The sequence below is a fragment of the Centruroides sculpturatus genome, unplaced genomic scaffold, assembly GCF_000671375.1.
Source record: "Centruroides sculpturatus isolate CEXI.00-Female unplaced genomic scaffold, Cexi_2.0 scaffold913, whole genome shotgun sequence".
Classification (NCBI taxonomy): Eukaryota; Metazoa; Arthropoda; class Arachnida; order Scorpiones; family Buthidae; genus Centruroides; species Centruroides sculpturatus.
In genome coordinates this window covers 291,579-301,998 of record NW_019385227.1, presented here as the reverse complement: position 1 = coordinate 301,998, position 10,420 = coordinate 291,579, and positions in this window count along the sequence as shown.

Sequence of the window (10,420 nt, the reverse complement as noted above, 5' to 3'; positions counted from 1 at the left end):
CATGCCAAGAGTTGCCATATCACTATGGTAGCTTTTTGCACAAAAATGGATTGCTAGTGATCATGGGCTATTGTGCTTTTACCATAGCCTATCTTCTATGCTAAGTCTATGCAAGCCGTAAGCGATGTGGGTAACCCCACATTCAAACTTCTAGCTACATCTCTGGAATAGGAAAAAATGTGTTGAAAAATTCAAAAACTTAGAATAATATACATATCCATAGATCCTTTATCATCAATTATATAGAATTGAATATATTAATTACTGAATGAGATTCAAAATGCCATCTAGAATCCTGCTTAATACTAACTGAATTAACATGAATAATGAATGGTAACAATTTATTATTTTTAAGCAATGGTAACTTTAATAAGAGTGAACATAAAAATTGTTTTTTAAAGATTTTATAAGGCTCCTATCTTCATTAAGTCCAATAAATGCTAAAAACTGATCTATTATCCAAAATCCATTTCTTCAAACAATAAAGAGGTTGTCAAAAGAAAGCCTTTTAAATTAATAGAAGAATAAACCTGAAAATATACAAAACATACAATCAAAAGAGAACAAACATTAGACTTTACTTTTTGACACTAACTACAATTTAACACTTACAATTCCATAATGCAAACCACTCAAGAATTACATTATGAAAATAGCAGCACAATAAGTATAAGAACAACCATTTCTAAAATGGCTGTGGATTAATAATCATCATTAAATGAGCAATTTTTATTTTGTACATTGCTACTTTTATTCTTTAATGAAAAACAAAAAAAATAATGAAAAAACAAATTGAGCTGAAAGATTCATAAACTACAAATATTATCATTGGATCAGGATAATTTTAAATCTAACTACTTTCTAACAGTGTTATTTCTAATTTTGTTTTTGTGGTCTATTTAGATAGCTTATCTGTAACTAACTCTCAAAAATTTTTTGTTTGATTCTTTTTTCTTTTTCTGCAGATTCTGTAGAAATCTGTTTACTATACAGAGTAGTCCATTTTAACCAATCCACTGGAATAACTAAAAAATATACATTCTACCAAACAAAAAAAAATCATTGGACCAAAAATGCTAGACTTCAAAAGAGATTGTTATAATCAGTAATAATGGGATCAAATTCATTTTCTTAAATACACACTCTTATTTTTTATTGCATATTATGATTATTTATCAAAAACAAACTTTTATCTACAACTTTTTCAAAAAATATGCAGTTACTAGGCGTTTTATGTGGCCATCATACCACACATGCATACATCTGTAGATATTTGTGAAGTTCACTGAAAGAAAAAAAAAATTAATTATTATTATGAAACTATTATTTGATGAAATCATTTTTTCCTTCAAATAATAAGCTGATACAAAAACTTGTGTAAAAAACACAAGCAATTATTTATTGTGACATGGTCACAATGCCAGGCTTGCAATTTTTAATCACATTTATAATTTATTTAATTTAAAACATATGCTCTCCACATCAAATTAGTAGTGTCTTGCCCCTGTACATCATACTTTTCCTTTAACAGTAGAGTCATGCTAGTCAGCTATCTAACATCTTTCAGGGGAAATTTTGAATTGAAATAATGTGACTTCCACTTTGCATAGGAGTTTGTATTTAGTTAATTGGGACCCCCTGCCCATAAGGTTTCCATATCTGAGCTCATCTTTCATCTGTCTAACTTTGTTCTCAAGGTTAAAGAAAGACAGACAGAATGATAGTGGGAATTTATGTCTACAATTTTTTCAAATTGCAGCCCAATTATTTATGGTTACCTAATAGGTCCATATTTTTTCTATGGAAATGTAAATGGGCAAAAGTTTCTGGAATTTATAAGATATATTAAAGCAACACTGGTCGTTTGTGTCAATCTTCATACAAGATAAGAAAGAATGTGAATTCAGTTAGATGGAGCAGGACCCCATTATGCATAAATTGTAGTAAATTATTTAAACAAAACTTTAATGGAAGGTGGATTGGACGTAAACCAATACACTGCAATAACTTGCATGATTACTGAACTTGACTTCATCTATCTTATTTGTAGGACTTTTAAAGAATATCTATAAACAGGAATAAAAAACTAGAAGATATGTTCATAAGAATTCTAACAGATTGTACAAACACACAATGGATATGTATTACTAAAAATTGATACATATTTTGAATAGAGAATCAATTGATGCATTCAGCAAAATGATGTATTTAGATATCATTTACCATAACATAAAAATAACAAGCACTCATGTTAATTAAGCATTCTACTAAAGTTTAATTAAAATAAAAAATGTATTAAGTAAATTTAAGATAACCTCAGGTTATGGAATGAGTTTCTATTAGTTCATTATTTGATAAAAAAAGAAGTTTACTTTTTTAATGAACTACACATATCTCCTCAGACACACATGCAGTGTGGCAGCAGGCATGTAAAAGTTCAAATGCTCTTAAATTCTATAAGTACTGTACATCTTTAAAAAAGTTTTAGATAAGTGTTTTTTTACTGTAGAATCATAATAAGCAATAAAAAAAAAGGGTTCCATTTAAGAAAATAAAGTTGACTCCATTTTCACTGATTGTAACACTGTCTACAGGGCTATCAAAAATTTTATGGGCCTAAGAGTGGAGCAGGCCCCTTTTCATCTTCACAAGCCTTTAGTTAACTTTTTTGTAAAAAAGTGAAACATTGTTTTTTTTATTAATAAAGGAACAATCCATTTTATTAATAATTTAATTTTAATTAATTTTCTGTAAGTAAAAATAATGTTAATTTTAGAGTAGGAACTGTTATGGGCCCCTAAATTTTCTCTGGATAAAATGCAGATTCCTCCCCTCTTAATGGACTTGACCATCTGTGATGAAACTGAGAGCACCATCTTATGGTTATCTTAAAGTCTAACATTTTGATTCAACTTTTTTTTGTAAGATCATATTTTTTTCAGTTATTCCAGTGGATTGGTTAAAATGGACCTCTCTATATATAATCAATAGTTGTAGTTAATAATAATATTAAATTACTTTAATAATTTTCATTTTTTTAACCATTTTGAAATTCAGAATATGAAAATTTATTGTTAACCATTGTAAAAAAATCACAAATACTCATAACATATAAAGTAATTTCTTGTTAAGTATGTTATCAATTATCAAAACTGATAAACACAACTTTCTGATTGATAATAAACAAAACTTCTTGCACAATTTATCATCTTCAATGTGAATTATATATATATTGCTACAATTCACTATAACAAGAAAATGTGATAGAATAGGAAGCCATCAAAGTTTAACTTGGAAATCACCTAAATTGAATCTAACTTTAAGAACAAAAACAAAACAATTTCAATTTGTAAACAATTATTTAAAATATGCTATGATGCTTAAAAACTAGAATTTTTCCATAGATTAATATCTTTTTGATTGCAAATAAAATTCAACAGTTTATATGAAATTCAAAAATACACAGCAATAATAATATTAGTTCAATGCAAATCGAAACTTAATTACTGTATTTCCATAATTAAATTTATGTTTTACACACATGCTGTATACCAATTGAAAAGACAAGGTTGCTAAAATTGCTATTTTCTTTAGTACACACAAAAAAAAAATATATATATATATATATATATACACTGTATATATATTATTAAATTTACAGCAATATCTCAGTGGCATATCAAGGATTGAGAATATGATCTGCTCAAGGCAAATTCAGAGGAATTAAGACACATGCCCCCTGCAGAATCATAGCTCTGGGGACTATGAGGTGCCATATGCAATTTATATAATATAGGCTTTTGCTTTCAGCATATAAACTTAGGCAATTGTCATATTTCTTACATGTGAACTGTAGCTAATAGGATTAGTATGACTGGACAAGAAAAAAAAAATAATCAACATTTTTTCAGCTTACCCCTGTAGCCCCAAAGATTAATTCCTGGCTATAAGACTGGTCCCATGTTTTTTTGAAGAATGTCACTCAATTACTTTAGAATTATTTTAATTTCTTAATCTTACCTAACTGAAGTGATGCATTATTATTTTTATTTTAAAGTAACAAAAGTGATTGCTTTGGTATCAAGGAATGCTGCAGCATCATAAGCATCCTCCTGGATATGCCCGTATAATATCTTTTTAATATTGTTATACAGTAGAGCATCGATTATCCGACTCAATTGGGGACTGGGGTTGGTCGGATAATTGAAAAGTCGGATAACCGAAAAGTATGAAAAAATCCATTATTAGTGTAGTATATTATTGTATCCCATGTAATTAGTATATTAGTATATCGCTATTAACCTACTTCGCGTTGAATTTTCATCGATCGCCTAACAAAAAATTTTTTAAATAATAATCGTCGCTATTGTATCGTTAAAAATTAGAAAATTAAGCTTCGTTTAAATACTGGCTCCCTTTCATGGTCGAATGAGTGTTGCCAGCTAAAACACGTAAAAATAATATTAAAGTAGCCAAGACATAGCCAAATATTGTAGCGCCACATCACTAGCGGACATTTGAAATTTGCCGACTAGGACGGTCGGTTAACCGAGGTGTCGGATAATCGAGGCTCTACTGTAACTTCATAAAACAAGTAATCATTTCCCACATAAGCAAGAAAATACAAAACTACATGAAAGCAAATACTTTCATGTAGTTTTGTATTTTCTTGCTGGGTATTGGTTCTATATAGTGCTTATTTACATATACCCAGCTTGAGTAGCTTAATTGATAAAGCAAGATGCATTGAATTATATATAGTAGTAAATTTTTTAAATTTTCAATCAAATTAGGAGCAACAATTACTGAAACTTCAATTAAAACTTAGTCAATGAAATTAATACAAGGTTACATTTAAATATTTAAAAAAAATATTGATCATAAATTTTTAACACAAAAATTATCTTTTGATTTTAGTTTTAACTAAACAAAATGCTATAACTGTTGTAAGGTTCTTGCAAACTGAACATTGAATGTATACATCTATCATGAACGTTTTGGAGAGAAATTTTAGCACAAATTATTTTTAATACACCACAATTTATTTATAATCGCTGTATAAAATTAATTGACAACAATAATTCAGATTTGTATCTAATTAAAACATTCGAGAATTTGTTACGATTAATTATATATATATATATATTTTATTTATTTATTTATTTTTAATCAAAAATACATCGCTCCGAATCGACATTATTCTCCTCGTATGCCTGGATAACCTTGTGTTTGTACAATAATTTCATTGTTCGCTTTTAATAACCGTATTATATGTATAAAAGAAACGATGACGTTAAATTTTAAGCCAATTATACTCGATTACATCAACAAAGATGGATAGAATGACGATCGAGATAAATCTAGATACTGTATTTATATAGTAATAATATCGCTGTTGAATTATTACTTTTTAATCGGTAGCAAACAGCAAATATTCAGAGTAATCATCACTCGTGTTTGCTATTTGTTACCAACGACTCTCTCTATCCACTAACGGCAGGTACCAAGCATTCAGACCCGCTGAGTAGATTCCAATTTCGAAGATATTTCAGCACATTTTTTTGCATTACAATTTAGGCACAAAATAAATACAAACGCTAGAAGAAATGTATTTATTGTTGCGTAAAAAATGTATGGTAATTGTCGGTTTTTTATGAATATTGTATTTTTTACTTTATGGTGTTATAAATAAACATTTATAAAAGAATCTGACAGTGTCGAATTTATATACTCGGCTGAAAAGGGCTTTTGAACAGGACGAAATGCATTCCGGGAAATTTTGCGTTGATTGAATAAAAACTCGAAAAGGTGTGTGATGAATCTGTAATTAAAACTGAAAAGCCAAATCAGGTTATTTATTTCAAAGTATTTATTATAATTTTAATTAGAGTTAGCTGTAGTGCGCGGCTTCGCTTCAGAAAATTAGGCTACTCGTTGTAAAAGAAGTGAAGTTAATGTTGTACTCGTATAAAAATACTCTTTTTCCTCATACACATTTTTATGTACAATACCGTACATAAGTACTTACAATGAACTTATGATAGATCCCACCAAAATTAACTTTACGTCAAAAGAAATTCTAGAAGCTCGTTAACAGTTTAATATAGATAAAAATGGTAATACGTTCAGTACTGCGTAAGTTTTTTGTCCAAACAACAGGCTGATCAAATTTAATTTTAACTTTAACGAGCGAAAATGGACATCAGAGAATGACCACATCAGTTTATCGTGTTCGAAATTCACTGGTTCACTTCACATCATCGGCTTTCAGAGCAGAACTTCTGATTCGTGAGAAAGACCCGATAAGAACAAAGTGCAAACTATTTACTTATGCTAACGATTTTATAATAAAAGAATTAAGGTGATGATGATAAAAACAAATAATTTTAAAAATAGGAATTGGCATATATCTTTCCAAGATTACTCTAATTACATGTGGAAAGTTTCGTAGAAATTGGTTCAGCCGTTCACACATTCGAACCGAACAAGACGTGAATTCAATCTTATATACAGACGAATATTTGAACTTCAAAACCAAAAACAAGAATTTGAGTTTGCTGCATTAATTTTTAATAATTTGTTATATATTCAAAAGAAATTTTAAATTTATATTTTGTCCAAAAACTTATGTATTTATTTATAAAAGCATCATTAAGAATTACGAAAATTACAGAATCCGCATTAATCTACTTAATTATTAATATTTTAATTATTATGAATCGATAAATCGTTATCGTGTTATGTATTCAACGTACGCGTAATTCTGAAATTACATGCTTTTGTCCTAGGATGCATTTTTCTTCTTCTGTTAACTCCTTGTATGAGTTCCGTTGTCGAACGAAAAGATTAATTTCTGTAATTGATTATACGACACATTCAAATCATTACGATTTTCGATACAGTACTGAAAATCCTGTTGAAAAACTGAAATATTTTTAATCCTTCAGAATAAACTCTCCTAAATGAAAAATTGGAAAATTGTAACATTATCTAAAAATCAAAATTAAATATGTAATATTCAATTTAAGATTTGGTTGCAAGATGTAACATAAAAAAGTAGGCCTACTTATATTTTTAATTTAAAAAATTATCTAATTAAATAAGATTTTCTTCAAAATTTACTCAAAATGTCGTTGCACAAATTTTATAAATTTTATTTTGAATTTTTCAGATTTACTGATTAATATTTCTGACGTTTGAAGTCAATGAATATGACTTTTCTATTTAATAATTCATTGTAATTTGCATTATTTTGTTTATAATTAATATTTCCTTTTCTCCTCTGAAAGAAATGCCACATTTGATATTTCAATTTTAAATTAGAAATGAGAAAAACAGCGCTGTAGTCGTGGAAGGGCATACTAGAGTGTCGTCCTTCAAGTAGGGCAAAGCCCTTGTACTTTGCGATTATCTACATTGGACTTTAGACTATGTACCTCGGCCAAAAATCTGAGAAAATTATTTCTCGCGCAGTTTATTGTTTGCGCTGATTACAAATATATAGATCATTTTTGGCCATTTAAACTGTTTTGCAGATATTGTGCCACAAATTTTCGCTTTGCCCATACAAAACTCCGTAGACAGTGGCAATCCAAACTAAGGCGCCGATTAGCGCCCTGGCACTTTTAATTTATGACTACACCCCTGGAGAAAAACTTAACCCAGTATGGCATAAATTAACTTTCTTAAATCGTAATAAATGTTCTAATACACGTAAAAACTTACGAGTTTCTCTGTTTCTGGGAAAACATATACTAGAAAAAAACAAAGCTAGTGTTAGTTATCATAAAATTGAATAAAAACGTTTTTATTCGCATGAAATCTAACAAACGAAAATTCTAATGTCTTTCATATTAATAAATGTATACAAATCCCTGTATACAAAATACAACTCAGTATTTTTATTATTTCAATCAAAATTTAATGGCATATATTTCTCCAACACCAGATGATAGGTACTGCAACTGCAAATTATTTTAACACATTTTCCTTTTAAAATTAGCCAGTCAATCATACCTTGCTTTAAAGCACTTGGCTAACACGACATTTCAATAATATTCATGTTATTTCTGGCAATTGCCTTATTCTTAAATAATAAATCTCCAGAAAACACATTACAGTAAAACCTCGATTATCCGCCCTAATTGGGGACTGGGGTTGGTCGGATAATTAAAAAGTCGGATAACCGAAAAGTATGAAAAAATCCATTATTAGTGTAGTATATTATTATATCCCATGTAATTAGTATATTAGTATATNGATCACCATACTTTCCCTCTATTATAGCCTATAATAACAACCGGAAAAGTAATAGGATTGTTAATGAGTTCTACGCAAATATTTTTTTCCAGTAATATTTAAAGATGAGCTGAACATTAACGACAACGTCAAGAAAGTGTGCTGCATTTTAAAATGGTTCAAATTCCTATCGGTTCCTTTTCTACGTGGGATAAGCCTGGGTCACTGTTTTTAATAATTCTCCTCGTCTCTCCTCTTAGTCATTTCTACCATTTTTTTTCCCTTCAATACCTTTCCTTTCTCTATCCTCTTCTTAGTCTCCCTCTCCCGTCTTTCGCAAATCTGTACTTTCGTGATCTTCCTACTAACATACAGTACATTATATGTGACGTCATACCCGCCGTAATTTAGTCTCCTCTATCTTTCAGTTTCTCCATCTTTCCAATGTATTCGCTTCTAATCCTTCCTAGTAATTCTATTATCGATTACAATATATTAGAATTAAATTATTTACAAGCCATTTCTAATTGACAGTAACTTAATAACACAAAATCGGTGTGTCGAGTTTACTAGCTTGACTTTCAAGGTCTCTTCCTGGTCGGCAATGATTTTAGAAAGGACCTTCGCAGTATTTTGCCCTTAATATAAATAATTCGGCCCTGTCCAAAATTTAAACTTCGACATATAAACCAAGTTGCTGTCTAAAAAAAAATCCAGCAACGAGTTGCGTAACTTTCCGGAAAGAGTTAAAACTGCGTGTGGCGCCATCTGTTAGAGATTTTATTCAAAAGCTTTTCATTTTATTAATTACAATAAAATGGCAAAAAAAGAGCTCAATTTTGAAGGTAGAGATGAATTTTATAAAAAGTATAAACTTTAATAACGAGTGAAATCTTCATTAAGTCTGACCCTACTAGAAATACACGTGGCTCCCTTTATCTCCCCCACCTCTCAACCACCAAAATTTAATAGCGTCAATGCCCCTTATATACAAGTCATCATGCCAAATTTCGTTTCTTAATAATATTCACCCCATCCTGAGATAAGCAAAATAGATGCCCACACACACACGCGCGAAATATTTTTGCCGTTTTTTTCTTTTTTGAATTCGAGATCTGAAAACGTGGAGATTTGCAAAAATCAAATTTGACACACGATTCCAATATTTTCCCTTACATAAACAGCGGGAAAGTAAAAGACCGATTTTCTTTACAGTGATGGTTTGAAACTTAACTCGCGGTATTAACGAGGTCTGCTTGTAATTGATTTAAAATAAATGTAAATAGTTAAGGCAAAGTACATTCATCCATACATGTCACAAAAATGGAATTATTTCGGAGCCACGAAAGAAACTAATAATAATATATAGTTTGCGAATATCAAAACTAATGCACACGCTCTGCTGAATTACAGTATTGGCAAACTTTTTTCCTGTTTAACATGTGTTTCTTAATTATATAATTTGTATCTATACTTTTGTTCCTTTCTTATTTCTGTAATAAGTACACACAATATTCTTCCATTACTGTCTACGTATCACTATCGTTGGAAAGGAGCCTCCGTAGTGACGGAGATGGAGAAACAGACAGTTTTAATTGACGAGAAAGTAACATTCTAGCTAAATGATACGTAAAGGGACCCATAAGTAGAAGAGCAATAGGACAAACCTTGCTTATGAATGCGGAGGGAGGAACCTAGTTTGCAGGAATACAGAGTTCCTAACTTTTTTATCGAAATAATAAAATTTGAAACCAATAAAGTCACTATTAATAAAAATACCTATAAAAAGACTAATTACATTGAAAAATCTAAGAATGTTCTGTTAATTCACGCTTTCTTGCAGTCTTTCCAATGCTTGATGTCCTGAATTTATAGTCTAACATGGTCCCGATCTTTTACACTGTTTCAATCCGGGGTAACAAGTTTTACACCGGATTCGAACAGTGTAAAAATTATACAAACCTTCCAATATAATCACTATTCTTGACGGAAACTGTTTTAATTAAATACAATAGGGATTTCAGATGTTTGTAATTATTTATGCTAATTCTTTCTGTTTTTTTATATTTAATACCAACTCTTATAAGTTTAAATATACATTTTTATATATAAATCTAATATTTTTTTTTTACATTTGAAATTTAAAAACCGTTCTATGTAATCGAATTCCGTTGTTTTTTCT